The 26,364-nt window shown below is 43.1% G+C and overlaps 1 long non-coding RNA gene across 3 annotated transcripts in view; it reads right to left on the bottom strand.

Moving 5' to 3' along the window:
* The window catches only part of LOC118569501, a 118,895-nt gene that overhangs the window by 57,236 nt on the left and 35,295 nt on the right, over positions 1-26,364 (bottom strand). For 2 of the 3 annotated variants that reach the window (XR_004943075.1, XR_004943076.1), the window contains exon 3: positions 8,812-9,883. This is a non-coding gene — a long non-coding RNA (uncharacterized LOC118569501). Of the gene's footprint in view, positions 1-8,811; positions 9,884-26,364 lie in introns of those variants that run through there. The other variant, XR_004943077.1, reaches the window with a different exon arrangement.

Here is a 26,364-nt window from a genome sequence, read left to right as displayed (position 1 = left end):
GCCTGGGGGAAAGTGTTGGTGATCAGGTCAAGCAGATAGCAGTTGCACTGGGAGGGTAGGAATGAATTCACAATGCCAAGTTCAGAGAATATTCTAGCAGGAATGCATGTAGGCACAAAGCCTAGGAGCCTGGGTGACACAGGGTGTCTGAAGAAGGCATCATGGAGTAAGACCACCTGCAGAAGTTACATGTGAGCTGAGGTATAAGATCTTGGAATTTCAACCCATTATACTAAAATACAGCTGGGCCTTCCCTAGAAGGTGAAAGTGGTTCCCCCACCTCACTAAATCCTTCTTTCTGGCTTAGAGGTCTGTGAGGATCAGCATTCCTCCAAGGGTTCATGTCTTAATAGCCTGGTCCCCAGAAAAATACTTTTGACTGGTGGTGAAACTTCTAAGTGGAAAGATCTCAAGGGGATTTGGTAATCTCAGCCCCATCCTCACTTCCTTTTAACTCCTGCCTATGAGACAGGCATTTCACTACTGTTTTCACTACTATTGCTAGCCTAGACACAGACTCAAAGGCAGCATGGTTAAGCAGTAATAAACTGAAACCCCCAAAATTGTTAGCCAAGGTAAAGCTTGCCTCTGTCTAAGTCAGCCTCAGATATTTGTGACAGTAATGGCAAGCTGACCAACATGATCCCCAAATGTCTGGATCCAGTGATTCTGTATCCTAGGAATGAGGAACTTCATGGGGTATGTGCTCCCTGCACACTGAAGGCAGTGTCTTTCCTTGTATCCATGTCGTCAAGCATAGGACTACATACAGGCCCTCCAAGATGCAGATATTTACATAACTAGGCCCTACTGTATATCAGGAATCCCAGGGAGCCTTCGCAGAGTAAGAACCTCTGTAGAATGTTGCCTTCCATGCCTAAAGTGGGCAGGAAGCAGCGGGATGATTCTGTGAGCTGCCAAGTGAGGCAGGCACCTTTAAGTGCAAACTTCCATATCAATTCACCTTCAGAGTGTTGTAGCTGGAGTTTTCTCCAGTTCTGCCCCAGGCCCATAGCTACTCAGACCCAAGTAAACACATAGAGACTTATATTACCTATAAATTGTATGGCCATGGCAGGCTTCTTGCTATCTAGTTCTTAGATCTTCAATTAACCCATTTCTATATATCTATACCTTGCCACATGGTGGCTTACCGGTACCTTTACATCTTGCTTCTCTTGGCGGCAGCTGGCAGCGTCTCCTGACTCAGCCTTCCTGTTCCTGGAATTCTCTTTTCTGCTTGTCCTGCCTATACTTCCTATGTGGCTACTGGCCAATCAGCATTTTATTTATTAACCAATCATAGCAACACATTCACAGCATACAGAGTGATATCCACAGCAGAGTGTCCCTCCCTTTACGTTCAGCTAAAACTTTATGATGTCAGTGATGAAGCTATACATGCTCACAGGCATTCTACTTACCACTTTAATCTTCAAACACATGCTCTTTGGCCTCTATCAAAGCTTGCCCCAAACTATATCAGCAATCTTCTTAAAATATGACCTTAAACTGAGAATACTCAGAAACATGCTACCCCTAATGTGTTTTCTCATATGACTGTGCACAGGCTTCGGGAATCTAACCCACATGGCCCCCTTGTTCAGGAGAACATGGCTCTGGAAATAACTCCTGTGGTCCCCTCACCTAATCAGTCAATAGATGTTTTTCCATGCCTTCATGTTTTGCATGTCCATTTCTGTCTGGTGTTTGCTTTCATCAGGATGTGAACCCCCTGAATTTGGTTACCATCTGCATCAAGAAAACATGGGAGGGGCTGGGGCGATGGTTCTGTCATTGAGAGCACTTCCAGCTCTTCCAGGTGTTATAAGTTTGGTTCCCAGTACCCAGATCATGTGCTCCCCAATTGCCTGTAATTCCCATTTCTAAGCTACAGGCACTGCACTTATCACACACACACACACACACACACACACACACACACACACACACACACACACTGAGTACCTTAAAAAAGAAAGAAGACATGGGGCAAGAGTGGGTTGAATCAAGTTGAGGTGGTTTCTAGTAAAGGCATCTTTGACCCTTCCCTGAAGGATGTTACCACTCACTAGGGAGAAACACCCCATAGGATGTCCCCCAAATTTCTACAACCCAGATACCCCTCTCTTTCTTAGAATAAGTCTCAGAATCAGTATCCAATGAGCCCCACTTTGGAAAACATTGAGTCAAGATCAGTTCTCATTCCCTAGGACAAGACAGTCTTAGAAATCCTCTCAGACACCACACAAGGGCAGCTCACCTTGTGCTTCTCCTACCACCCACCACCCCAAATCAACATAACAGGAACACTAAGCTAAGTCAGCCAAGTCAAATGCAGCTTTAAAAGGCCACTCCATGTGCAGAGACACAGCAAAGCCCTGGGTTGAGTGGGTCCCCAGACTCTCCAAGGTACAGTGTGCCAATGGATGAAGAGTCTGTATCAAACATCTCCTGTCCTTAGCTCATGACAAAAACTGCAGCAGAATCTTAATTGCCTCCTTTCTCTTCCCACTATAATAAATTATTCTTTTAGGAGATTTTTTTTTTGTCCGTTATTGTTCATTCTTTTTACTTTTTGGTGAGCTACACTATTTTTTACAAATTAAGTGCAGGTGATGTAAGACTATTTGTCGTGTGTCACCATAAACCACCCAGAACTGTTGCCTGACACACACTGCAGACACTGCTAAACTAGCTGTGTGTTACCATGGCATGGTGCTTTGGTGAGTGTTGTTCTGGGTAGTCAGGTGTTTGCACACAGACACCTTCTCCATACAGCACTGCACAGACACTCTTGGCAGGGCTTGAATTCCTCGCCCAGGCTCCCATAGATAAGTTTAAGACTAGACACTACAATGACTCTTGTGATGGGCAAAAGAAGCCAAACATTTTCTTGGGCTCAGATCAGTGCTGCCAGGAGCAATCATGTCTCATGTCATTCTGCACTATGAGATGGCCATGAGACTTTGCAGATAAGGAGTGGAAGGTTGTGGCTTAAAAACTTACACAGGAGCTACTTAGTGCAGAGATAGCCTTTGAATGAGAAACTCACCTGTGTATAGTGGCAAAGCAGAGGAGACCCTTAAGCCAGGACTTCAGGAAAGGTGTCTCAGAAGAGGTTGGCATTTAAGTTGAAACTAAAGGAAAACTTGGAGCCCATTGAGTAAAATGCAGAGCAACAGACAGCAAAGGACAGTGCCTAGCAAGGCTGAGGGCTAAGTAGACATGTTCAGACTCTGAAGTATTCTGGAGTAGATGGGCTGACAGAATGGTAACAAGAGAGAGTCCTTGACCCCAAGAACAGCCTAAGGTCTAATAAGTGGCCACCCAACACCACTTCAACATGCTTTTCCTGTTATCTTGATAGTTGAGATCCTGTTCACATACTTGTCATGACTTTAAGCAAACCTTTCTCATCCACAGCACTTGCTTTGGGATGGAGCAAGAGCCCTGCTGGGCTCCCTCACAGAAGTGGTTAGATAGGCCTAGATCAAGGGATGGTTCTGGACAGTCCAGTACCTTTGAATCACTGTAGGGGCTCCCATCAGGGCCAGACATTCAGGAGTGAGCACCAGGCTCAAAATGTTCTTTGCCTTTTGTCTTAATCTTTTGTTTGTTTGTTTGTTTTTTGAGACAGGATTTCACATATCCAGGGAAGATGTTAAAATGATATATAACTGAGAATGACTTGAACTCCTGCTCCTCATGCCTCTACACAGTTCATTTGATGGAACTCAAACATGTGGCTTCTTACATGCTAAGTAAGCACCTTAGACAGGATTTTACTTTGTTAGCACCCACCTTGAATTTGCCACAGTCTTTCCATCTCAGTCTCCACCTCTCCTCCAGCCCACTACTGAGCTTAAGACATGTACCACCCCACCTAGCTTCATTATACTAATTAGTAAACATGAACATAACATGCCTATGACAACAAAGCATACCCCTGGGAAGAAGTGAAGGGTCTGAATCATTCTGGGGAGGACATGTGGGGATATGTGGTTTTAATATACACCCAGGTGCACAGCTATATTAGCTCCTTTTCCCCATTGCTGTGACAAAATACCCACTCTAGCAATTTAGAGTAAGAAGGATTTGTTTGAATTCACTGGTTCAGTCAGTCCATCATGGCAGGGAAGGCATGGTAGCAAAATCAAGCAGAGCCCCTCAGGCTGTACAGAACCAGGAAACCAAGAATCAAGAATGATGTCTTAGTCAGTGTTCTATTGCTGTGAAGAGATACCACCACCATGACAATTCTTACAAAAGAAAATATTTAATTTGGGCTGGCTTACAGTTTCAGAGGTTTAGTCCATTGTCATAGCATGGTGTATGGTGACATGCTGGCAGACACGGTGTGAGAGAGTCCTACATCCTGATCTGTAGGCAACATGAAGAGAGGGGGAGATCCTGGGCCCTGGCTTGATATTTTGAAACTTCAATGCCCAGCCCCAGTGACACACCTCCTCCAACAAGGACACACCTCCTATTCCTTCTCAAGTGGTACCATTCTCTGATGACTAAATATTCAAATATATGAGACTGTGGGGCCATTCTTATTCAAAGCACCACAAATGGGATTGCAAGTTGAGCTGGGCTTAAACCCTCATAGGTCCACCCCATTGACCCACTCTGCTAGCCAGGCCCACAGCTTCCTCAAAATAGCACCCCCAGCTGGGGACCACACATTCAAAAACATGAACCTGTGGGGACCTTTTCCCTTCTAAGTGTAGTAGCATCAGCTACTAGTAAAGAGGAAATGAAAGGCACATGGGAACAGAAGTAAATAGGGATCAGCAGCCATGTCTAGAACTAGAGTACAAAGCCTCAGGAACCTATCAAAGGGGAAACATCACAAGTTCCATCTATTAGAAGACCGGATAACCATGAACACTTCTCTGAGAATCTTCTTCAATCCTCAAGATGGCCCTAGACTGTTTCCCAACAGCCTCCAAAGCCATGCTAGTGGCTTGTTGATAAGGATACCACCAAACATGGAGATAGGAAATACATAATGAATACCATGATTTTTTTTTTTTTTAGTGCTGAAAACAGATGAGAAGTTATTTAAAAAAATGTATGACTTTCATATTTGATTATAAGTCAAGAACATCCAAAATGAGAAAGAGAATTGGGAGGTGGGGGTTGTGGTGGGGCAAAAGGCACTAGCCTTACAGACTGGAATTAATGAGGTCCTTCCTAGTGGCAAAGGAGTGACATGGTGATCAGTTAATTACTATTCAGCCGCCTGTAATTAATGCACAACTAGAATTGGTGAACAATGAATTTTAAGCTACCACAGAACGCTGCTAATCAAATAAAACTGAGGACCCTACTTGTTGATTGCGAATGTTGTTAACCAAGGCTTCACCATTGTGATTTCATTAGTGTCTCCCTCAGACAATGTGTTACATGGCTAGTGGGTGAGTTGAGCTGAAGTACTGGCTGCCTAATAAAGCCTGTGATCCAGATGCTGGTATTGCGGTATCCCTACATGGAGTATGCTCCTGTGGAGTGTCTGAGATCTAGCAACTGACTCACCTGGCCTAGGTCTCAAGCCTGTATAGAAAGCCAAGTAGGAGGGAGAGCTAGGAGGCAGAGCTACGAGAGTACCACTGTTCTCCCAGTCTCCCTAGCACCCTAATCCCCACTAGGAACACAGGGGATAGGCCCATGAAAGTCTAGATCCTGGCAATGCATTCCCAGATAGCAGATGGGTGATTGCTTGGGTTGGATATGACGTCTCCTGCAGAGGCTCACGTATTTAAAGGCTAGTCCCTGTCATATGGGAGGGTCTAGGAACTTTGGAAGTTGGAACCTATCTTGAGATACAGACAGTTGAGTATAAGTCTTTGAATATTATTTTTGGCCTGTCCATATCATGCTACCTTCTTTTTTTCTTTTCAAGTTCTAGAATGATTTTTATTTTAGAATTTTTTTTTATTAATTTTACATACAAACTACAGATCCCCCTCTCATCCTTTGTCTCATTCCCATTCAACCTTCACCCCAAACCCACTCCCCATCCCCTCCTCTGAAAAAGACTCCCATGGGGAGTCAGAAAATCCTGGCAGGACCAAGCCTGCCTCCCTGAATCAAGGCTGAGCAAGGCATCCCACCAGAGGAAACTGGCTTAAGAAAGTCAGCTCATGCATCAGGGATAGATCTTCTGTTAGAAGTCTATATAAAATTCGTGTGAGAGGGAAACTCTTGTTCTTTGCTTGCTTGCCCTCACTCTGCTGGCAAGTCCATTCCTTCATTTTTTTTTAAAAGATGTATTTATTATGTATACAGAAGAGGGTGCCAGATCTCATTACAGATGGTTGTGAGCCACCATGTGGTTGCTGGGAATTGAACTCAGGACCTCTGGAAGAACAGTCAGTGCTCTTAACCTCTGAGCCATCTCTCCAGCCCCCTTCACTGGTTTTAAAGCCTACTTCTCAGAGATTCCAGCATATACTGAAGACCAGCTGAGACATGGACTTAACAACTACTGGATTCTTGGACTTTCCATTGAAAGACAGCCATTGTAGGCCTGGCTGGACTACAGCCTGTAAGCCACTATAATAAATTATATATACATAACTAAGCAGCCCTGACTAATGCACTGGGCAAGCTACGTATGGTGGTCAGTCTTGGTTGTCAACATGACTGGATCAGGAGATGTCTAAGACTGATGAGGTCCATCCATCTGTGTGTCTGAGGTGGGTATAGGGGTTTCAGAGAAAATTGACAGGTGAAAATTGACTTGGGAAGGAAAATTCCATTAGAACAGGACCTTCCAAAAGACGGCCCAGATAAGAAGTCTACGGGGAAAAGGCAGCCTCTGTGGCTGCATCCCATCTGAGTGTGTCACTTACTGCAGTGATCTCGTCACATCAAACTCCTGCTTCCTAACAGCAGGAACACTCTATGAAGTTTCCAGGCTTTCAGCACTAGACTGCAACTGCCAGGGTATCAGATTGTCTTGAACTAAGCAGCTCCTTGTTCTCTGCCCACCCCTCCCCCCCAGTTTGGAAAGGACTTTGGGATCACTTTGCCTGTGATCATGCAGAAGGTGGGAATGCTCACCCAATTAAATGGGGCCTTAGGACCTGCTTTAATCCCATAGTTACCACTAAGCAACTATGTAGACTTTAGATGAGCTGCTCACTTTGCTGGGTCTCAGTTTCCTTGTCTATAAAGGCTAAACTGCCCCCCCCCCCTATCCTGACTGCTCTGCTATGGAGAATTTATAAACTGGAAAAAAGAAATGTTCAGCAAGTAAAGATCAGGATAAATCCTGAATCCAGAGGCACCAGATACTGTGCCACTCAGAAGTAAATAGCCTGTAGAGCTGAAAAATGGAGAGTGAATCCAAGGACCCCTAGTCATCCAGAGAGACAGGAAAATGACCCTGAAGAGATGAACTATGTTGTGAAGGATAGGAGGAAGATATGTTTCAGGATTGGTTTACCTCCCTTTTGTAAAGCATGGCCTGGAACCTGGAACTTGGTAGATTGTGTGCACAACATCAAGCTGGAAAGAGACCTCCATGGGGTTCACTTTTAGTTCTGTGGGGTTCTTGATTCAGTTGCTGGACCAGAGGTTGGGCCTCTGAGAGTTTATGCTGTGACCTATGTTGCTAAATCAATAGCCACAAGAAGGGCTATAGTGAGAGGCTCAATCTGGAGAATGAAGGACTAGATGTTTGCATGTCTCTTTGAATCACAGAGGAGAGATCCATAGGCCCAAAATAGAGTTAGGGACATCTCTAGAGTTGTAATGGGTAAAAGTCCAAAGAACTATGTAGATCTGAGACTTGAATTTTGTGGTATTCTTGTTTTAGATGTAGATGTAGAATTCAGTGAGTATATCATGTGTCCAACCTAACTAATTTTAAACTACACATCCATTGTTCCATTGTGTGCTCATCACTCAGATCAAGACAGAGCATATTTCCAGTACATGGCCCTGCCAAGCTAACATGTATTATAACTTATACCACCATTGATGAGTTTCATCTGATTTTGAACTTGATGTAAATGGTTTTGTGTTGTTTTAGATAACCTTTCCTGTGAAAATTTACTTCTATTCTCCAGTACTGGTGTCAGAAAAAAAAAGTTCCATCCACATTCTTTTTGGTGAATCAGTGAGTTTCTTGGATTACTTTCAGGAGTGTAGGAGACACAGACACCTGTCTTAGTTAGGGTTTCTATTGCTGTGATAAAACACCATGACCAAAAGCAACTTGGGAAGGAAAGGGTTTATTTCATCTTGCAACTTGTATATATATATATATATATATATATATATATATATATATATATATATATATCATCATCATCCAGGGAAGTCACGGTGGGGACATAAGGCAAAACCCAGAAGAAGTAACTGAAGCAGAGATTATAGAGGAGTGCTGCTCACTAGCTTGCTCCCCATGGCTTGTTTAGCCTAATTTCTTATTCACCTCAGGACCACCTGCCCAGAGTACCACCCACAGTGTCCTAGGCCCTTCCACATCAATTTCTATTTACAAAAATGCACCACAGGCTTCCTCACAAGCCAACCTGGCGGGGACCATTTTCTCAGTTAAGGTTCCCTATTCTTGACTGTAGCTTATGTTAAGTGTCATTGGAGGTGGGCTTTGGATTTTCAAAAGCTCAAGCCAGGCCCAGTGTCTCTGTTATCCTGTTGCCTACAGATCCAGATATAGAATTAGTAGCTACTACTCCAGCACCATGTTTGCCTGCATTCTGCCACGCTTCACTCCATGACAATTATGGACTAAACCTCTGAATCTGTAAGCCAACCCCAATTAAATGCTTTCCTTTATAAGAGTTGCTGTGGTCATACTGTCTCGTCACAGCAGTAGAACATTGACAAAGCAGATCTTAATTTTAGCAAAGTCCAGTTATTTATCTTTTATTTTATTGCCATTGTTCCCTGTGCTTGTCTCTAGATATGACCTGAAACCAGGGGATAGTCCTCAAATTTCTATAGGCAAAGGAACTATTATGCAATAGTTTCCTTCAAAATTACAACCTCTTATATTAGAGGGAAGCCCCTTAAGACACGGGATGTAAATGGAAATGTGAAGCAGCAGAGTGATGTAAGGGGAGGTGAGACCTTTAATCCTGCAGGGAAGCTCATTAAGCTAAAAATGTAGTTCAAAAGCTTCAGAAATTCCTGAAGATTCACTAAACCCCTCCCTCACCAAGCATATTGTCTTAGTCAGTGCTCTATTGCTGTGAAGAGACACTATGACCACAGCAACTTTTAAAAAAGAAAACATTTCATTGAGGCTTGTTTGCAATTTCAGAGAGACATTTATGTTCCTCTAACTAATGCCAATAAAACTCTAAGGTTCACCAAGTTGGACTTTGGTGCTATCATTACTTTGATCTGTCATCATTTTCCTATCTGGGGAGAGTAGATATCAACTTCCTAGGAATAGGATCACACAACAAGAGCCTTCTAAGAGATAGATTACAGTGTCCAGTTCCTTGATGGTCCTTGGGGATTATAGGCAAGAGGGCTTTCTTCATGCCCTGTTCATCTTATGCCCTACAGCCCCAGCGCAGTACATAGTAGGAAAAACAGGCACAAAACAAATCCATCCCAAACACATCTATGTACTTGTTGAGGGCTGGCTCAGAAATCATAACAGCTTGGTCTATAGAAATGTCCTGAAGTATGTTCTCTGAACTTCCAGTGTTCTGAAGTCTTACATTTGCTCTGCCCCATCGCTGCCTCCGTCTGTTGTGCAGGTGGTAAGGTGATAGGAGGCTCTCAGAAACAGAAAACATCCAAGTTCTTCATAACTTCTTGAGTCCACAGACATAGGACAGAGGTCTCTACCTCTGCTCTTGCAATCCTCCATATGATCCAGTTTCTTCACCTATAAGATGGGGATAGTGAACATATGTGCTTTTCAGAATCCTAGGAAGAATTACCTGAGATAATGCATGCAAAGTGCCTATCCTACATGTAATCCATGCTCAATACAAAATTATAACCTCCTATAGAGGGAAGCCCTTTAAGACACAGGATGTAAGTGGAAATGTGAAGTAATTCATTTAGTAACTGCCAGGTAGGACAAGCTCCCATTTAGCCTCCTAGCTCTTAATGATGACCTGTTGTCTCTGTTGGGAGTTTGGCTTCTCTGTGTCTTCACTTCCATGCTGATGTTTAGGATGTCCTTGATAGTTCAGATGACACACTTCTAGTTCATCCTGATAGGCTCCTGTCCTATCCTGTTCTGACCACAACTTATCACCAAAGCACCCCATGGCTTCTCTCACTCTAGAGCTCCCAGCTGTCAAGCTACCCTGCTCATTCTGTCCAGTTTCCCAGGCAGTGGATCTGACTTCATCTATGCAGATTCTATTTTGCTGGTGGCACCAGCTGCTGCTGGCTAGCAGAGATTTCAACCATGAAATTTGTTTAATACAACAAAATACCATCATCTCAAGGAAGCAACAATTGGGAATGAGCATGTATGCTCTTAAGATTTCAGAACGTTTCTCAGTTATTCTACCACACTGAGACATACCTGCCCAAGGACCACAGACCTCATCAGAGAGTGTAGCCAGAGATGAGGATTTCTTTTATAAGATAGTCATGGAAGTGGGGAGGAAGGGAAAGTGACAGAGTTCTCACACACCTCATCTTCTCAAGAGCCCTCCATGGACTCCAGGTTTCTCTGGTTTCACTTAACCAATTTTCTAAATCTGTGTTCTAGGTACCAGAAAATTGCAGCCTGATGCATCCTTTAGGCTCCATCTGTATTGCCAACACCCCTTTCCCTGTCCCTTAGAAAGAAAGATCCATGAGAACCCAAACTGGAAGTTTTGATGGACAGAGACTCGACCTCAGACACTTACTATACAGCATCTCAAGGGCAAGCATTCTTAAAAAGAATCCTCATAGCTGTGCAGTCACAGTCATGATCATTCATTCACTCATTGTTTCTTTCATGTCTTTCGCAGGCCCAGGGAAAGCAACTCCCCAGTCTACACACTTGGGGTTGACATTTCAAAATTAGGTGGCCACAGATGGGACATATCTGTGTCCTATCCTGGAGTCTGAAATTCTTAAGCACAAATAAATGCCTATGCTGGCCATTTCCTGATACATGGAAGGAATTTTTCCTCAGCACAAAGCCTAATAGTCCTGGCATTGACCTTCCCTTGTGGACACTGGACTGTTTGGAGACCTGAGTCCTTAAGGTTTTTACTTCTTTAAGTGTCTTAAAATGGGTTGTACATACTCCCTGGAGGATTAGTCTGGCCACTCCGCAGATACAGTTGGCCATTTCTTCCCATTCTCTTAACGTCCAGGCTCTTCAAACAGAAGCCTGTCAAAGTGACATCACTGGCCAAAAAGGACAATATGGAAGATGATTCTCCATTGTCTCTTGTCTAGAGCAGAGAATGCCCCATTGCAGGAGCTGCTCCTGAAGTTTGCCCACAATGCAAACCATGCCACAGTTTACAAGTTTGTCCATTATACCTGGTATGAGTTCCCAAAAGTACTGCTTTCCAAGGGGCTTGAGAGGAGTCTCTATAAGCAGACATAAGCCTCAGAAATGCACCAGTCCTGCATAAATTCACGAAGGAATTTCACTCTAGGAAACCAGATGGGACCGTATGTGTTTCTCTTGCCCTTAACTCTTGAGCACTTTGGCTGAGATATAGCATCTCTCCAGAGTCAAGACCTGGTTAACTGACCTGGTAGACAGGATTCCCTTCCCTGGAAGGACATAGCCATAAAGTGCTGCTCAGCTGCTGCTGATTCTCTTACTCTCCTTCCTCTGCAACTTTGAAAGCCCTTTGATTGTCTTTTAGGTGTGTCCACAGACAAACCCTATATAAAACCACCTGACCAAAGAACCTTTAGGTTCCATGATGTCTGTTTGCTATGTGGTCTTTGAAATCCCTGGTGGTCATTACACACAATCATAAGCAGGCAGTTAGTGGAGCCTGGGAACATAGCTGTTGCTTAATGTTTAGCTAACACTTCTCAGCACAGGCTTTCATTTCACATTGTACAGTGATAACACATGAGAAAAGTGGCCAGGCTTGGCACAGGTCTGCCATCCCAGCTACTATAGAGGCTGAGGGAAGATAACAAGTTTAAGGTCTAGGTTTTACCATGAGCTCAGGGTCAGCCTGGGTGCCTTAGTGCCATAATGTATCAAAATAAAAAGTATACAGTAAAAATTGTGGTTCAGTGGCAGAGTGCTTATCTAGAATATGTGAGACCCTGAGTTCAGTCCCCAGGAGTGGGGGCGTGGGAGAGGAAGAGGAGGAAAAGAAAAAATGCTGTCCACAAATAATGCCTGCAGCCAGCACATGGAGGGCTAAGTGCTTATTCAGAGAGTGTCACTTCATAGCTGTGAGAGAGAAATTGACCAAACCAATGGGGACTCCCCAAGGTCAAGTATTACAGGCCATTTTTTCCAGATGTTCTCAGTAAGGAGGTAGTAGGATCCATAGATCCTCTCAGGCAAACAAGGTACTATTCAATAGTCCCCCTGTGATATAACCACCCACAGAAACTATAATTGAAGGAAACAATATTAACCACTGGAACTTGTTGGGTACTTCCTTCCTGCCAGGAAGGATGCTAAATATTTTGCACTTATTATCTCAATTAATCCTTCCATATACAACCATGGGACATTTGTTATCATGGTGTCATTTTACAACTGAGGACATTGAGACTTGGATTAAAGAATTTACTGAGTCATAGAGCTAGGTGACATGCCAAAGTCTACTTACATTCAGGTCTGTTTGTTTTAGAATTGATTTGGCCCACTGCCCTGTCTATGGCATACCCCTGTGGTATGTTCCCTTTACAGGAGGTTCTAGAGAGCCGGAGATCAGCTTAAACTTACCCAACCAGTATGGGTAAGAATATTACCCAGACAACAACACTGGGAAGTTCCCTGTGATGGTTTGGATGAAATGTCCTCTATAGTTCTAGAATTTGAATTTTTGGTCTTCAAGTGGTGACATTGATTTTGGAGTGTGGTGGTTTGAAAGAAAATGGTTCCCAAAGGGAGTGGCACTATTAGGAGGTGTGGCCTTGTTGGAGGAAGTGTGTTACTGTGGGGGTAGGCTTTGAGATCTCTTTTTTTTTTTTTTCTGGCTTCCCTCAGTGTGACAGTCAGTTGACTTCCTGTTGCCTGCAAGATGTAGCACACTTAGCTCCAGCACCACACTGCCATGCTCACCTTCATGGTCATAATGGACTGAATCTCTGAAACTGTAAGTGAACCACTTTCAACTGAATGTTTTCTTTATGGGAGATGCTGTAGTCATGGTGTCTCTTTACAGCACTCATGGATACAGAATAAAGTGAACAGTTGCTGGGGTCCTTGGTTCTGCCTGGGGGTGAATAGAATCAGCAGTCTGATCTCCGAACCACACTAAGAGAGAGTGAGCATGCCTCTCTCAGTTTTAAGCAGTCACAAAACCCACTAGGAGACCATGTTCTAAGGCTGATATTCCAAAGCTATTGGCAGAATGAATGGCCACAACACTCTACTCAAAAAACTAAAAATGATGGAGAGTGATAGAGAAGATACCACAAAATTACATCTGTCATGCACACATGCACACACACACACACACACACACACACACACTGTGGGGGCATTATTAATAGAACAAAAGCACATTCAAAACCTAGGTCCCAGCCCTGGGCACCAGCCATTCCGGGGAAGATCTGCCCAACTTGGGCCCAGCTACTGGCCATAGGGCAGGACCCACCCATCCCCACTGGGAAGGTTTCCCCTCTCCAAGACCCCCCAATAGACCCTACAACCTCCATGCCCTGCCCCGACACCCATCTGCCAGAGACCCCAGCCACTTCCACAGACTTAGAAACCAGCCTCCAGCTTCCATTCTGCCCCAGAAGTCCCATCTGGACCAGAGATGAGTGCCTGGGGTTATAGTCAGAGAGGCCCCCAACTCTAGGTCCCACCCCTGGGCACCAGCCATGCTCGGAAGACCTAACCAACTTGGCCCCAGTTTCAGGCCATTTGGAGGGCCCTGCAGGAAGGTCCTCCTTTTCCAAGACTGCAGACAGACCCAACAATCTCCACACCCTGCCCCCCATCTACCTGAGACCCCAGGCACTTCCTGAGACTCAGAGACCCTCCCATCCTGCCTGAGCTCCCATCTGGACAAGATAAGGAGATCCCAGCTGCTTCCTGAGACTCAAAGACCAGCCCCTAGCTCCCATCCACCCCAGAACTCCCATCTGGACCAGAGCTTCAATCCTGCCCCAGAACTCCCATCTGGACAAGAGGAGCTCCCATCTGGACAAATACAGAGACCCTAGTGACTTCTTGAGACTCAGAGACAAGCCCCTAGCTCCCATCTGGCCAGCACTCCCATCTAGACCAGAGCTCCCATCTGGGCCAGAGCTTCCATCTGGACCAGAGAGAGGCTCCCTAAATCTGTCAGCTTTGTCTGGACCAAGTGCACTGATAAGACCAAGAATAAATCCACTAGGAGATGGGCAGATGTCAAGGCAGAAGTACATAAAACAAAATAAAGAACAATACAGCATCACCAGAACCTAGCCCTCCTCCAAAAGCTAGACCTGAACATCACAGAATGGAAGAAGCAGAAGAAAACAACCTTATAAATAACATCATGAAGAGGATAGAGCCTTATATAGAAGAAATAAAAAATAAAGTGGAGGAACAGACAAACAAAAAATGGGAAGAATGCTATTAAAAAAACTAGAGGAAAGGACAAATAAAGGAGAAGAAAACAATAAGTCCCTGAAAGAAAATCAGAGAAATCAATGAAACAGATGAGGGAAACAGTCCAAGACCTGAAGAGGGAAATAGAAAAAATGAAGAAGACACTAGCAGAAGGAATGCTGGAAATAGAAAATCTGAGTAAATGAACAGGAACTTCAGAGGCAAGTATAACCAACAGAATGCAAGAGATGGAAGAGAGGAAATCTGGTGTTGAAGATACATTAGAAGAAACAGATTCATCAGTCAAAGAAAACACTAAAGCCAACAAAGTCACGACCCAAAATGTCCAAGAAATTTGGGACACCATGAAAAGACCAAACCTACGAATAATAGGGATAGAGGAAGGAGAAGTATACTAACTCAAAGGCACAGAAAATATATTTAACAAGATCATAGAAGAAAACTTTCCCAACTTAAAGAAGGAAATGCTTATGAAGATATAAGAAGCCTATAGAACACCAAACAGACTAGACCCCCTAAAAAAGTCCTCTCGCCACATAATAATTAAACAACTAAACATACAGAATAAAGAAAGAATATCAAGAGCAGCAAAGGAAAAAAGGCCAAGTGAATTATAAAGGCAAACTCATCCGAATAACCCCCAAATTTTCAATGGAGACTTTGAAAACCAGAAGGATTTGGACAGATATTATGCAGACAGTAAGAGACCATGGATGCCAGCCTAGACTAATATACCCAGGAAAACTTTCAATCATCATAGATGTGGTGAACAAGACATTCCAAGACAAAAACAGATTTAAACAATACTTATCCACAAACCCAGCCCTACAGAAAGCACTAGAAGGAAAATTCCAACCTAAAGAAGGCAGATGCACCCATGAAAACACAGGCAATAGATAACACCACAGCAGTAAACTCCAAAGAAGAGAAGTACACACACACACACACACTACCACCAAAAAATAAAAATAATAACAGGAATGAGCAATCACTGGTCATTAATATCCCTTAACATCAATGGACGTAATTCATCTATAAAAAGACACAGACTAACGGAATGGATACAAAAACAGGACCCAACTTTCTGCTGCATACAAGAAACACACCTGAAATTCAAAGATAGACACTACCTAAGAATAAAAGGCTGGGAAAAGGCTTTCCAATCAAATGGTCTTAAGAAGCAAGCTGGTATAGCCATCCTAATATCCAGCAAAATAGACTTCAAACTAAAAATCAATCAAAAGAGATGATGAAGGACATTATACTCATCTCAGGAAAGATCCACCAAGATGAAGTTTCAATTCTGAACATTTATACCCCAAACACAAGGGCACTCACATATGAAAAAGAAACATTACTAAAGCTTAAATCACATATAAAACCCTACACATTAATAGTGGGAGACTTAAACATCCCACTTTCACCTCTGGACAGATTTGCCAAATTGAAACTTAACAGAGAAATAATGGATTAACTGATGTCATGACTCAAATGGACTTAATCGATATCTACAGAACATTCCACCTGACCAAAAAAGAATATACCTTCTTCTAAGCCCCCCATGGAACCGTCTCTAAAATTGACCAAATACTTAGCCACAAAACAAATCTCAAAATATACAAAACAATTTGAATAACCTCCTGTGTTCTATCAGACCACCATGGTTTAAAGTTAGATTTCAACAACAACAACAACAACAAAACAACTACAGAAAACCTACAATTTCATGGAAACTGAAGAATGCTCAACTGAATCACCAATGGGTTAAGGAAGAAATAAAGAAAGAAATTAAAGACTTCCTAGAGATCAAAGAAAATGAATACACCATATACCCAAACTTATGGGACACTATGAAAGCAGTGCTAAGAGGGAAATTCATAGCACTAAATGCCCCCATAAAGAAGTTGGAGAAATCTCACACTAGTGACTTGACAGCACACCTGAAAGCTCCAGAACAAGAAGAAGCAAAGTCTCCGAGGAAGAACAGATGCCAGGAAATTATCAAATTGAGAGCTGAAATCAATAAAATAGGAGGAAAGAGAATAATACAAAGGATAAATGAAACAAAGAGTTGGTTCTTTGAGAAAATCAACAAGATAGACAAGCCCTTATCTAACCAAACTAGCCAAGCCCAAATTAACCAAAAGACATAGAGAGAGCATCCAAACTAACAACATCGGAAATGAAAAGGGGGACATAACAACAGACAATGAGGAAATCCAGAGAATCATCAGGTCATACTTCAAAAACCTCTACTCCACAAAACTGGAAAATCTAAAGGAAATGGATAATTTTCTGGATAGGTACCACATACATAAGTTAAATCAAGACCAGATAAACCATTTAAATAGTCCAATAACCCCTAAGGAAATAGAATCAGTCATTAAAATCTCCCAACCAAAAAAAGCCCAGGACCAGATGGTTTTAGTTAAGTATTCTACCAAATCTTCAAAGAAGACTTAATACCAATACTCTTTAAATTGTTCCACACAATAAAAGCAGAAGGAATATTACCAAACTCCATCTATGAGGCTGCAATTACCCTGATTCCTAAACCAAACAAAGATGTAGCAAAGAAAAAGAACTACAGACCCATCTCCCTCAGGAACACTGATGCAAAAATATTCAATAAAATACTGTCAAACATACTCCAAGAACACATGGAAACAATTATCCACCATGATCAAGTAGGCTTCATCCCAGGGATGCAAGGGTGGTTCAACATATGAAAGTCCATCAATGTAATACACCATATAAACAAACTCAAAGGAAAAAACCACATGATCATTTCACTAGATGCAGAAAAGGCATTTGACAAAATCCAACACCCCTTCATGATAAAGGTCTTGGGGCAATCAGGAATACAGAGAACATACCTAAACATAATAAAGGCAATCTACAACAAGCCAACAGCCAACATCAAATTAAACGGAGAGGAACTCAAAGCAATACCACTAAAATCAGGGACAAGGCAAGGCTGTCCCCTCTCCCCATACTTATTCAATATAGTACTTGAAGTTCTAGTCAGATCAATAAGACAACATAAAGAGATTAAGGGGATACAAATTGGAAAGGAAGAAGTCAAGCTTTCCCTCTTTGCAGATGACATGATAGTATACATGAGTGACCCTCAAAATTCAACCAAGGAACTGATACAGCTTATAAACACCTTCAGCAACATAGCAGGATACAATATCAACTCAAAAAAAAAATCAGTAGCCCTCCTATAGACAATAGACAAACAGGCTGAGAAGGAAATCAGGATACATCACCCTTTACAATATTTTAAAAATAGAAAAAATAATCTTGAGTTTCCAATTTGGCAAAGGGGAATCAATAAGCTTTAATCAAGTAGAACAGAAAGGGGAGCAGAGAAGGGACAAAAACATGTAAAATTAACATAAAAACACACAAAAAATATTACAATGGTATTTGTAATAATTTGAACCCATTTAAGTTAAAAATCAGAAGATAGAATCCAACAGATTGTATTTTTCTGAGTCTAATCATTTATTGCTCAGTATAAGACACATATTGTAACCCAAACATCCTGCAGGCTGGCAAAGCTGGGAGGGATAGGTCCTGCACAGCCCAGGTAGTGGGAGCAGGGAAGCAGAAGAGGACAGCAATTCCAGGAGCAGATCCTATCGAACTTACTACAAAAAGCATTTACAGAGATAAAAGACTCTGTGATTATGAAGAAGATTACGGAAGAGACTCGGAGAGAAGATATAAGAGCTGGGAATTTTATGTAACTCACTGCAACCAAGCCTCAAAAATAAATGAAGCAAAACTGACAAAATTCCAAAAAGAAACTGATAAATTTATGATCGGTGTAGGAAAGTCTAACCTATTTTTTCTAAAATTGTTACTGCAGGAAAAAAACTACTTATGATAGAGAAATTTGTATGACACGGTAGCAAACTTGATATAATGAATATGTAGAGAATAGTGCCATGGGCAATGAGAGGTATGCATTCTCTCCAACAAAATAAGGAAGACTTACAAATAAATAGCCTTATAGGCAGATACCATGGAAGCCTGTCAAGTCCCACCACTCCTGGCCTCCTATGTGCATACCCCAGTGCAATTAGACTAAAAACTGACAAACTAGGAAAACACAATGATTTTAAATTAAATTATTCATGTTAAAAACACAAATAGGCTATTTGTCCCTGTGCTTTTTGCAATCTTGGATTCAACAATTCACGCTCTTTCAGTCCCTCCTCTTTCTCGACAGTTGGACACCTGGAGCTCCGCCTGGGGCCTGGCTGAGGATCTCTGCATCCACTTCTATCAGTTATTGGATGAGAGTTCTAAGATGACTCTTAGGGTGTTTAGTCATCTGATCACCAGACTAGGTCAGATCAGGCTTTCTCTCGACCATTGCCAGCAGACTACAGAGGATATATCATTGTGGATTTCTGGGGACCTCTTGAGCATTCTGCCTATTCCTGTTCTCATATGGTCTTCATTTATCATGGTCTGTTATTCCTCATTCTCCCCTTCTGTTCTTGATCCAGCTGGGATCTCCTGCTCCCCTAAGCTTTCTTTCCCTCAGATCTTGCCCTTCATTACTCCCACTGTCGTTCAGGCAGGGACAAATAGCCAATCAAATGGAAGCACATGAATTATGAACCAACGGCTGAGGAGCCCCCAGCTAGATCAGGCCCTCTGGATAAGTGAGACAATTGAATAGCTTGATCTGTTTCGGAGGCACCCAGTCTGTGGGACCAGGACCTGTCCTTAGTGCATGAGCTGGCTGTTTGGAACCTTGGGCTTACACAGAGACACATGCTCAGTCTGGAAGGAGGGGACAGGACCTGTCTGTACTGAATCCACCAGGTTTAAATGAATCCCCAGGGGTGTCTTGGTCCTGGAGGACATGGGAATGGAGGGGAGGGGCTCGGGGTAAGGTGAGGGTGGGGATGGGAGGGGGGAGTACAGGGGAACCCATGGCTGATGCATAAAATTAAAACACATAATAATAATTAAATTAATTAATTAATTAAAAAAACCACAAATATCGCTGAAGATGTGGCTTAGTGGTGGAGCTTGCCCAGCATGCCCTGGGTTTCATTCTCATAAGCCACAAGAAACAAACAAATGAATAGATAAATAAAATGAAAGCATTAATGACAAAAAAAGATGAATAGTTGGGACTAAAGGCCAGTGATCAGGTGTAGAATAAAGTGAATATAGTTCCCAATACGTTTATTAACATAAAACAACAGAAGAAATCTCTGGGCTATATTGGCAGAAGGATCAGAACATCAAGGTCATATACATAGTGAGTTCAAGGTCAGCCTGGAGTACATGAGATCCTGTCTGAAATACATTTGTACAATAGAAGTCATGAACATGAATGTTGCACTACTCAAGAAAACCAAACTCAAAAGTCTCAAAGAAAGAAATGCTGTCAGCAAGGATTAGAATATAAGTGTTTTATCAGGAGGGATCGAAAGCAGTGAGAGCAGGATTGTCTGGCAGGAGCTGGGATGTTGGACTCTCCACCTTGCCTGTTCACTCACTCACCAGTGCAGGATGGGTGTCAAGTCTAAGTGTGTCTAGCTCTCTAACTCAGCAGTAGCTCCACAGCCCATATCTCCAAAGATTTCACCTACAAATCCTTAAGTACAAGCTGGGAGATGTGTGTTAATGGCACAAATGGAATGCAAGGTCTTTCTGAATGGCCACCTGAGATGGTCAGTTTGGATGGCCAACTTCATTGGATTAAGAGACACCAAGATTGGTGAAATTTCAATCCTCCTCCCTCTATCTCTCAAGTGCTGGGATTCTTCTATTTTTAAGTTAATAAATTTACCAAGAACTTGATCTAGAGATACTTGGATCACAAGCACTCTATCCTAATGAATGGTTTAATCCACTGATGGACTCAAATTTGAAGCCTCCTAGGAGGTGATTGAGCTATAGAAGATGAGGCCTGATTGATGGCATGTCTGCAGAGGTTCCCCTCTGCTTCTTGTCTGCCATGATCATCAAGGCTTCTGTCCACACCTCCCTCCCAACCATGATGAACAGGAGCCTTCCAACAACCAACTAAACAACCCCCTTCCTCCGCTCCTTTTAATTTGTTCTTGGGGGGGTATTTTGCTTCTGCTACACAAAAATCTAACATAAGCATCAGCAGAGCTTACTGAAGCATTTTACACAAAAGGGAAGCAAACACCACTATCAAGAGAAATAGTTAATGCATTGGAGAGTCACTTATTTCAAAAGAATAGCCAAGTAGATATATCTGTAGCAGAAACAGAAGAATTATGTAACAACTGTCCCAGTTTTCTGTTTTCTGTTGTGATAAACACAATGACCAAAAATAACTTAGGAAAAGATGGGTTTTATTTCAGCTTACACTTCTAGGTCACAGTATATCACAGGAGGTCAGGACAGGAACTGAATCAGAAACCATGAAAGGCTCTGCTTACTAGTTTGCTCACTGGCTCATGCTCAGTTACCTTTCTTATACAGTCTAGACCCACCTGCCTGGGGATGGTGCTACCAGGTCCTCCTAAGTCAATTACCAATCAAGAAAGTGTCCCCCACACAGACACAGGCTAATCTTTTGGGGGCAGTTCTTCACTTGAAATTCTCTCTTCCTAGGGGAATCTAGGTTATATCAAGTTGACAAAAAATCAAAAAACCCTAATCACAATGATAGTCATTTTGAAAGACAGTACCTGGGTGATCAAGACTAAGACCAAAAGAGTGTTTCTCCAAGCCATTACAACTAAAAACGTATGGACAGACTATAAAGAGCAATGACCTAAGAGTAAGTAACAACTCTAGAGAGACTTCTACAGAAAGGAGCCAACAGCATGTTGTCATAGATCTTTAGTCCTAGCTACTTGGGAAATGAAGGCAAGGGGATCATGGAGTGAAGACTGGCTCCATGGTCTAAGACCTTTTTCTACCTTTTGTGTGTGTGTGTATGTGAGAGTGTGTGTGTGTGTGTGTGTGTGTGTGTGTGTGTGTGTGTGTAATGAACACGCACACATATATCAACAACAACAAAAACATATAATCTACAGTAGAACAGGCAAACTGGACATCAAAATCAAAACGACATACAACAGATAAGGATGGATGCATACTGTTTCAGGAGGTGACCTGAAGGGCTTCAACTGGCCCACAGCCAGATTCCTGAAGTAAGAAGAGGAAAGAGAAGGGAAAAGAGAGGGGAGTGGAGAGGTAGAAGGATGTAAAAAGGTAGGTTCCTGATAAGACTATGAGTTAGACCCTAGGAAAGACACAGGGATTGCCCAGCAATGGAGAAGTGGTTGATATCTACATAAGCAAAGTGGAGGCAGTGGGAGTAGGGGGGTAGTGGAGGGCAAGAGAGCTTAGGGGAGTGGGAGGTCCTAGCTGGATCAGAAACAGAGTGGGAGAACAAGGAAAGAGATCCCATTAAAAATGAAGACACCATGGGAATAGGAAGAAGCAGAGTGCTAGAGAGGTCCCCAGGAATCCACAAAGATGACTCCACTATAGACTACTGGCAGTGGTAGAGAAGGTGCCTGAGCTGACCTACTCTTGTGATTGGATGGCCAAACACCCTAGCTGTCATGATAGAACCCTTATCCAGTGACTGATGGAAGCAAATGCAGAGATCCACAGCCAGGCCCCAAGATCTATGGCCAGGCCCCAGGTGGAGCTCCAGGAGTCCAATTGGCAAGAGAAAGGAGGGATTATATGAGCAAGAGATATCGAGACCATGATTGGAAAAAGTACAGAGACAATTAGCCAAAGTAGTGGAAACACATGAACTATGAACTAATAGCTGAGGAGCCCCTATGGAACTCGACCAGGCACTCTGGATAAGTGAGACAGTTGTTTAGCTTGAACTGTTTAGGGGGACCCCAGGCAGTGAGACTGGGGGACCTGTCCTTAGTGCATGAGCTGGCTTGTTGGAACCTAATGCCTATGCTGAGACACTTTGCTCAGCCTTAGTGCAGGGAGGAGGGGACTGGACCTGCCTCAACTGAATGTACCAGGCTCTGCTGACTCCCCAGGGGAGACTTTGCCTTGAAGGAGGTGGGAATAGGGGGTGGATTGTTGGGGGAAGGCTGGGGGGTGGGAGAAGGGAGGACAGGGGAATCTGTGGTTGATATGTAAAATGAGTAGAAAGAAAAATTTCTTAATAAAAAGAAAAAAAAGACTGAGTTAGGGCTGTATTTTACCTGTATTATTTTTTTTTTACTTACTTTATAGCAAAAAAATTCAAAGAAAGAATGAGTAAGAGAAGGAATGAAGGAAATAGATAAAGTCTAAATAGAATTTCTCCAAGTTTAGAATATCTGTCTCAGAGAGGCATTGTGTGTGTGTGTGGGGGGGGGGGTTATTCTTTCATTTACTTTTTTCACATGTTTCCTAAATTATTCCTAGTAAACATTTATGGCATTTATAAGCTGAACAAAAGCAGTAAATATTTATTTTTAAAGCCCCTTGCTAAGCAGCTGTGACTTAGAAGCCTGGGCTGTGGAAAAGATACTGATATTTAGACACCCTGCCTGTCTTTGAGTAAGCACTGCGTCTTGGACAGGTTTCTGGGGAAGCTGATAAGGGAGGGAGAGGATTTTAATTTCACTGTTAGTGCTACCACCCCAGGCCTCAGGAGCTGAAGGCTCCAGGAGGCACAGTCCCTCTGTCACCACCCTGGGGACACTGCTGCAGCCACAGATAAAGGCCAGCAGTGTTCTCACTAAGCTCCCTCCTCCTGACAAAGGTATCCCTCTAAGTGCCCAAGATAAGGACAGAGTCCAACTGAGGCAGGGGAAGAAGGCATGGTGATGTGGGAGCCACCCCAACCTTGGCATTTGCTGGCTAAAAATCAAGAACTTCAATATAACTGACAAGGTCAGAATCACTGTGAAAATCACCTGTGGAGACACTGCTCCATTTTCTCAGGGAGATCTCAAACAATGATCTTTCAATATCCCCTAATCAGCACTCCTCTCATGCCTAAACCTGAACAATGTACCTTCCAAACCACTTCACGGGTGTATTTACAAAAGGTAAGAAAACAGGTGAACTAACTTGTATTTTTAAAAACCTTGAACATGGTTGTAAATTACAACCTTGGAGTGATGTGCTTTCAAAAGCAGAAAAATTACTGTTGTGTTACCACTATTCCTGGTGAGATATGAACAAATGTCTATCACCCCAGATTAGGAGCCCAGGACAAACCAAAGTAGAAATACCACCAAATTCCCACTTGGTGAGCCAATGACTTTTATTGGGATTATTTACAGGAGCAGAAAACACTCCAATATATCACCAAAAGCCCATGCCAGCATGGGTGACAGCTCACAAAAGCTAGAAACCTAGAGCATGCTGCACAGCCTACAGAACCCCCCCCTCCCCCCCCCTCCCCCCGCAGTGAGGGACTGGGAGTGTGGCTCAGTGGTAGAGCACTTGCCTATAAAAACTCCTAAGAAGAATCTGTGGCTGCAAAGACTGATTGTCTGCTTAGAAGCTCAGTACTGTGGAGAAATTGGAATGTTGCAGACCTGTAGGCTAGTTACCTTATCTAGGGCTTGCTCTAGCCTCCCCAGAATAGCCATTCCTTGCCCATGTCTGTGCCTGAAATAAGACATTTTAGAATTTATTAACTTAGCAGAACACTAGCTTCCACCAACCCAAAAGCTCAGATAGCATCTTGGGGCTATAGAAAACTACCTATCTCACTGCACCCGCCTCTCTGATGTAGCCATGATGTATCTTAAACTTTACTTGCCTTGATTTATGACTCCCTTTGTTCTATAAAACTTCATGAGATTGCTTCCATGTTGGAACAGGGAATTAGGGGTGACCTAAATCTATGCTCCTGGGCACTTGATAAAGCTCTAGATTAAACTCTCTTCTTTCCTTTAAGATGAGAGTAGTGATTTTTTTTTTTTTTTTGAGAGTAGTGATTTTTGCATCATCAACAGAGCTGAGGGCTCAGTTTTAGAGCATTTGTCTAGATTCTACCAGTGAAGGACTGGAGTGTGGTGCAGAGTGCTTGTCTAGATTCACTAGTGAGGAGCTGGGGTCCTGACTTGGTGCTGAACACTTACAAATTCAAGGTCCCAGTTCCATTCCCACCACAACCAAAGACAGTAAAATTTAACACTGACAATTGATGTTCTAGAAGGCACAGAACTCTTAATAGTATTGTGTCCTTACAGCTGGAAGAACTGGAGCCTCAGAGGAGTTGATTTGCTTGGAACCAGATACCCAACTACTCAAGGGGAGGAGTCACCACACCTAGAGACCATCTCAGGCAGGCTTACTTGAAATCTAAAACCCACAAATAGAATCAAGCAGTCCCTAAAGTTGAGGCCTGGCAGGGCCTCTTGGAGACCAGATGCTGAGCACCCTGCCTCTTGAGGGGGTCCTCCAATCCCACTCGTTGGTTGAGGGTTATGTAAGAAAAGCTGCAGGATTCTTTATGTGGCCCCATCCTCTAGCCTCCCACTTCCAGAGCTTAATTATGGGGTACTTAAGGATACATACAAGTTTAAGGACCTTTGAAAGACCAAAGTGAACCAGCCGAGAAAAGCCCTGTTTTCTTCCATCAGCCTTCCTGATTAATATTAACTCTGTTTCCAGGATAGGATGTGCAGGAGCCAGCTCTGCACTAGATATATTTTATGCTGTCAGGAAAAACACACAGTTCTCTGAGTAGCAGGGGCCCTCTTAAGATCTAGGCAGGAGGCAGCCCCAGGGCAGCTATTCCAGCAAGTGGGAAAAGACTCCAGGAAACCCTGTGGATCTCTAAACACAAACAAAACTGAGGTGCTCCCAAAAGAAGGTGGGAAGTTTCTGGCCAGCATTCCAAGAACCCCTAAACTGACAATCCCAGGCCTTAGCCCAACCTGTACTGACTAATTTAATTTTCCATCCCACTGGGCAGCTTTTTAAAACCTGGACTTTTTTTTTTTTTCTTTTTGTTTTTTATTGTACACAACACACACACACACACACACACACACACACACACACACACACACGTCTAAATCCTTTAATAGTTGCAACTATTTAAGGTTTCAGCACTCCCTGGGTAAGAGTAAACATGTTTGTAGGTGGTGCTTGGCTTTGGGGATGTCATTTGGTCTTTGAGCTGCCTGGATGTCTGAGTTCTGAAATCAAGCAATCATGCTATGGCAACAACACAGGATGACTCATTTGTCATATCTTTTCTGCATGGCAGATACTTGTGATAAAGCCAAAGCCATTGGCTTGCACATCCTTGAGACTACCGTGAAGTATGGTACTTTGGGTCCCTCCTGGCTTAGCCTGAAAGTCAGCAGTCACTGTGGAGTGATAGGTGATAGAAAATTACATGTCCACATGGTTGGGCTTGCCTGGCGGACCACCTAACTATTTCTGGTTCAAAATAGCCATCTCTGAGTCAGACATCTAGCGGGACCCGGACTCTGTAGCTTTACGTGGTTGCGTAAAGCGCACGTGCAGCCATGTAATCTACGCGCATGCGTGGAGTACCCACACGAGTTCCTGTATGCATGTGCGGCCCAACCTTTATAAAGCCGGTGCCATCTTGCATGAGCCCCCCTTATCTCCTCACCCACGTGTGTTTCACACAGGCCTGTCACCTCTATCCTCTTTAATAAAAACTC

This window comes from Onychomys torridus, chromosome 1 (genome assembly GCF_903995425.1).
Source record: "Onychomys torridus chromosome 1, mOncTor1.1, whole genome shotgun sequence".
Lineage (NCBI taxonomy): Eukaryota > Metazoa > Chordata > Mammalia > Rodentia > Cricetidae > Onychomys > Onychomys torridus.
This window is presented reverse-complemented; position numbering and strand designations above follow the sequence as displayed.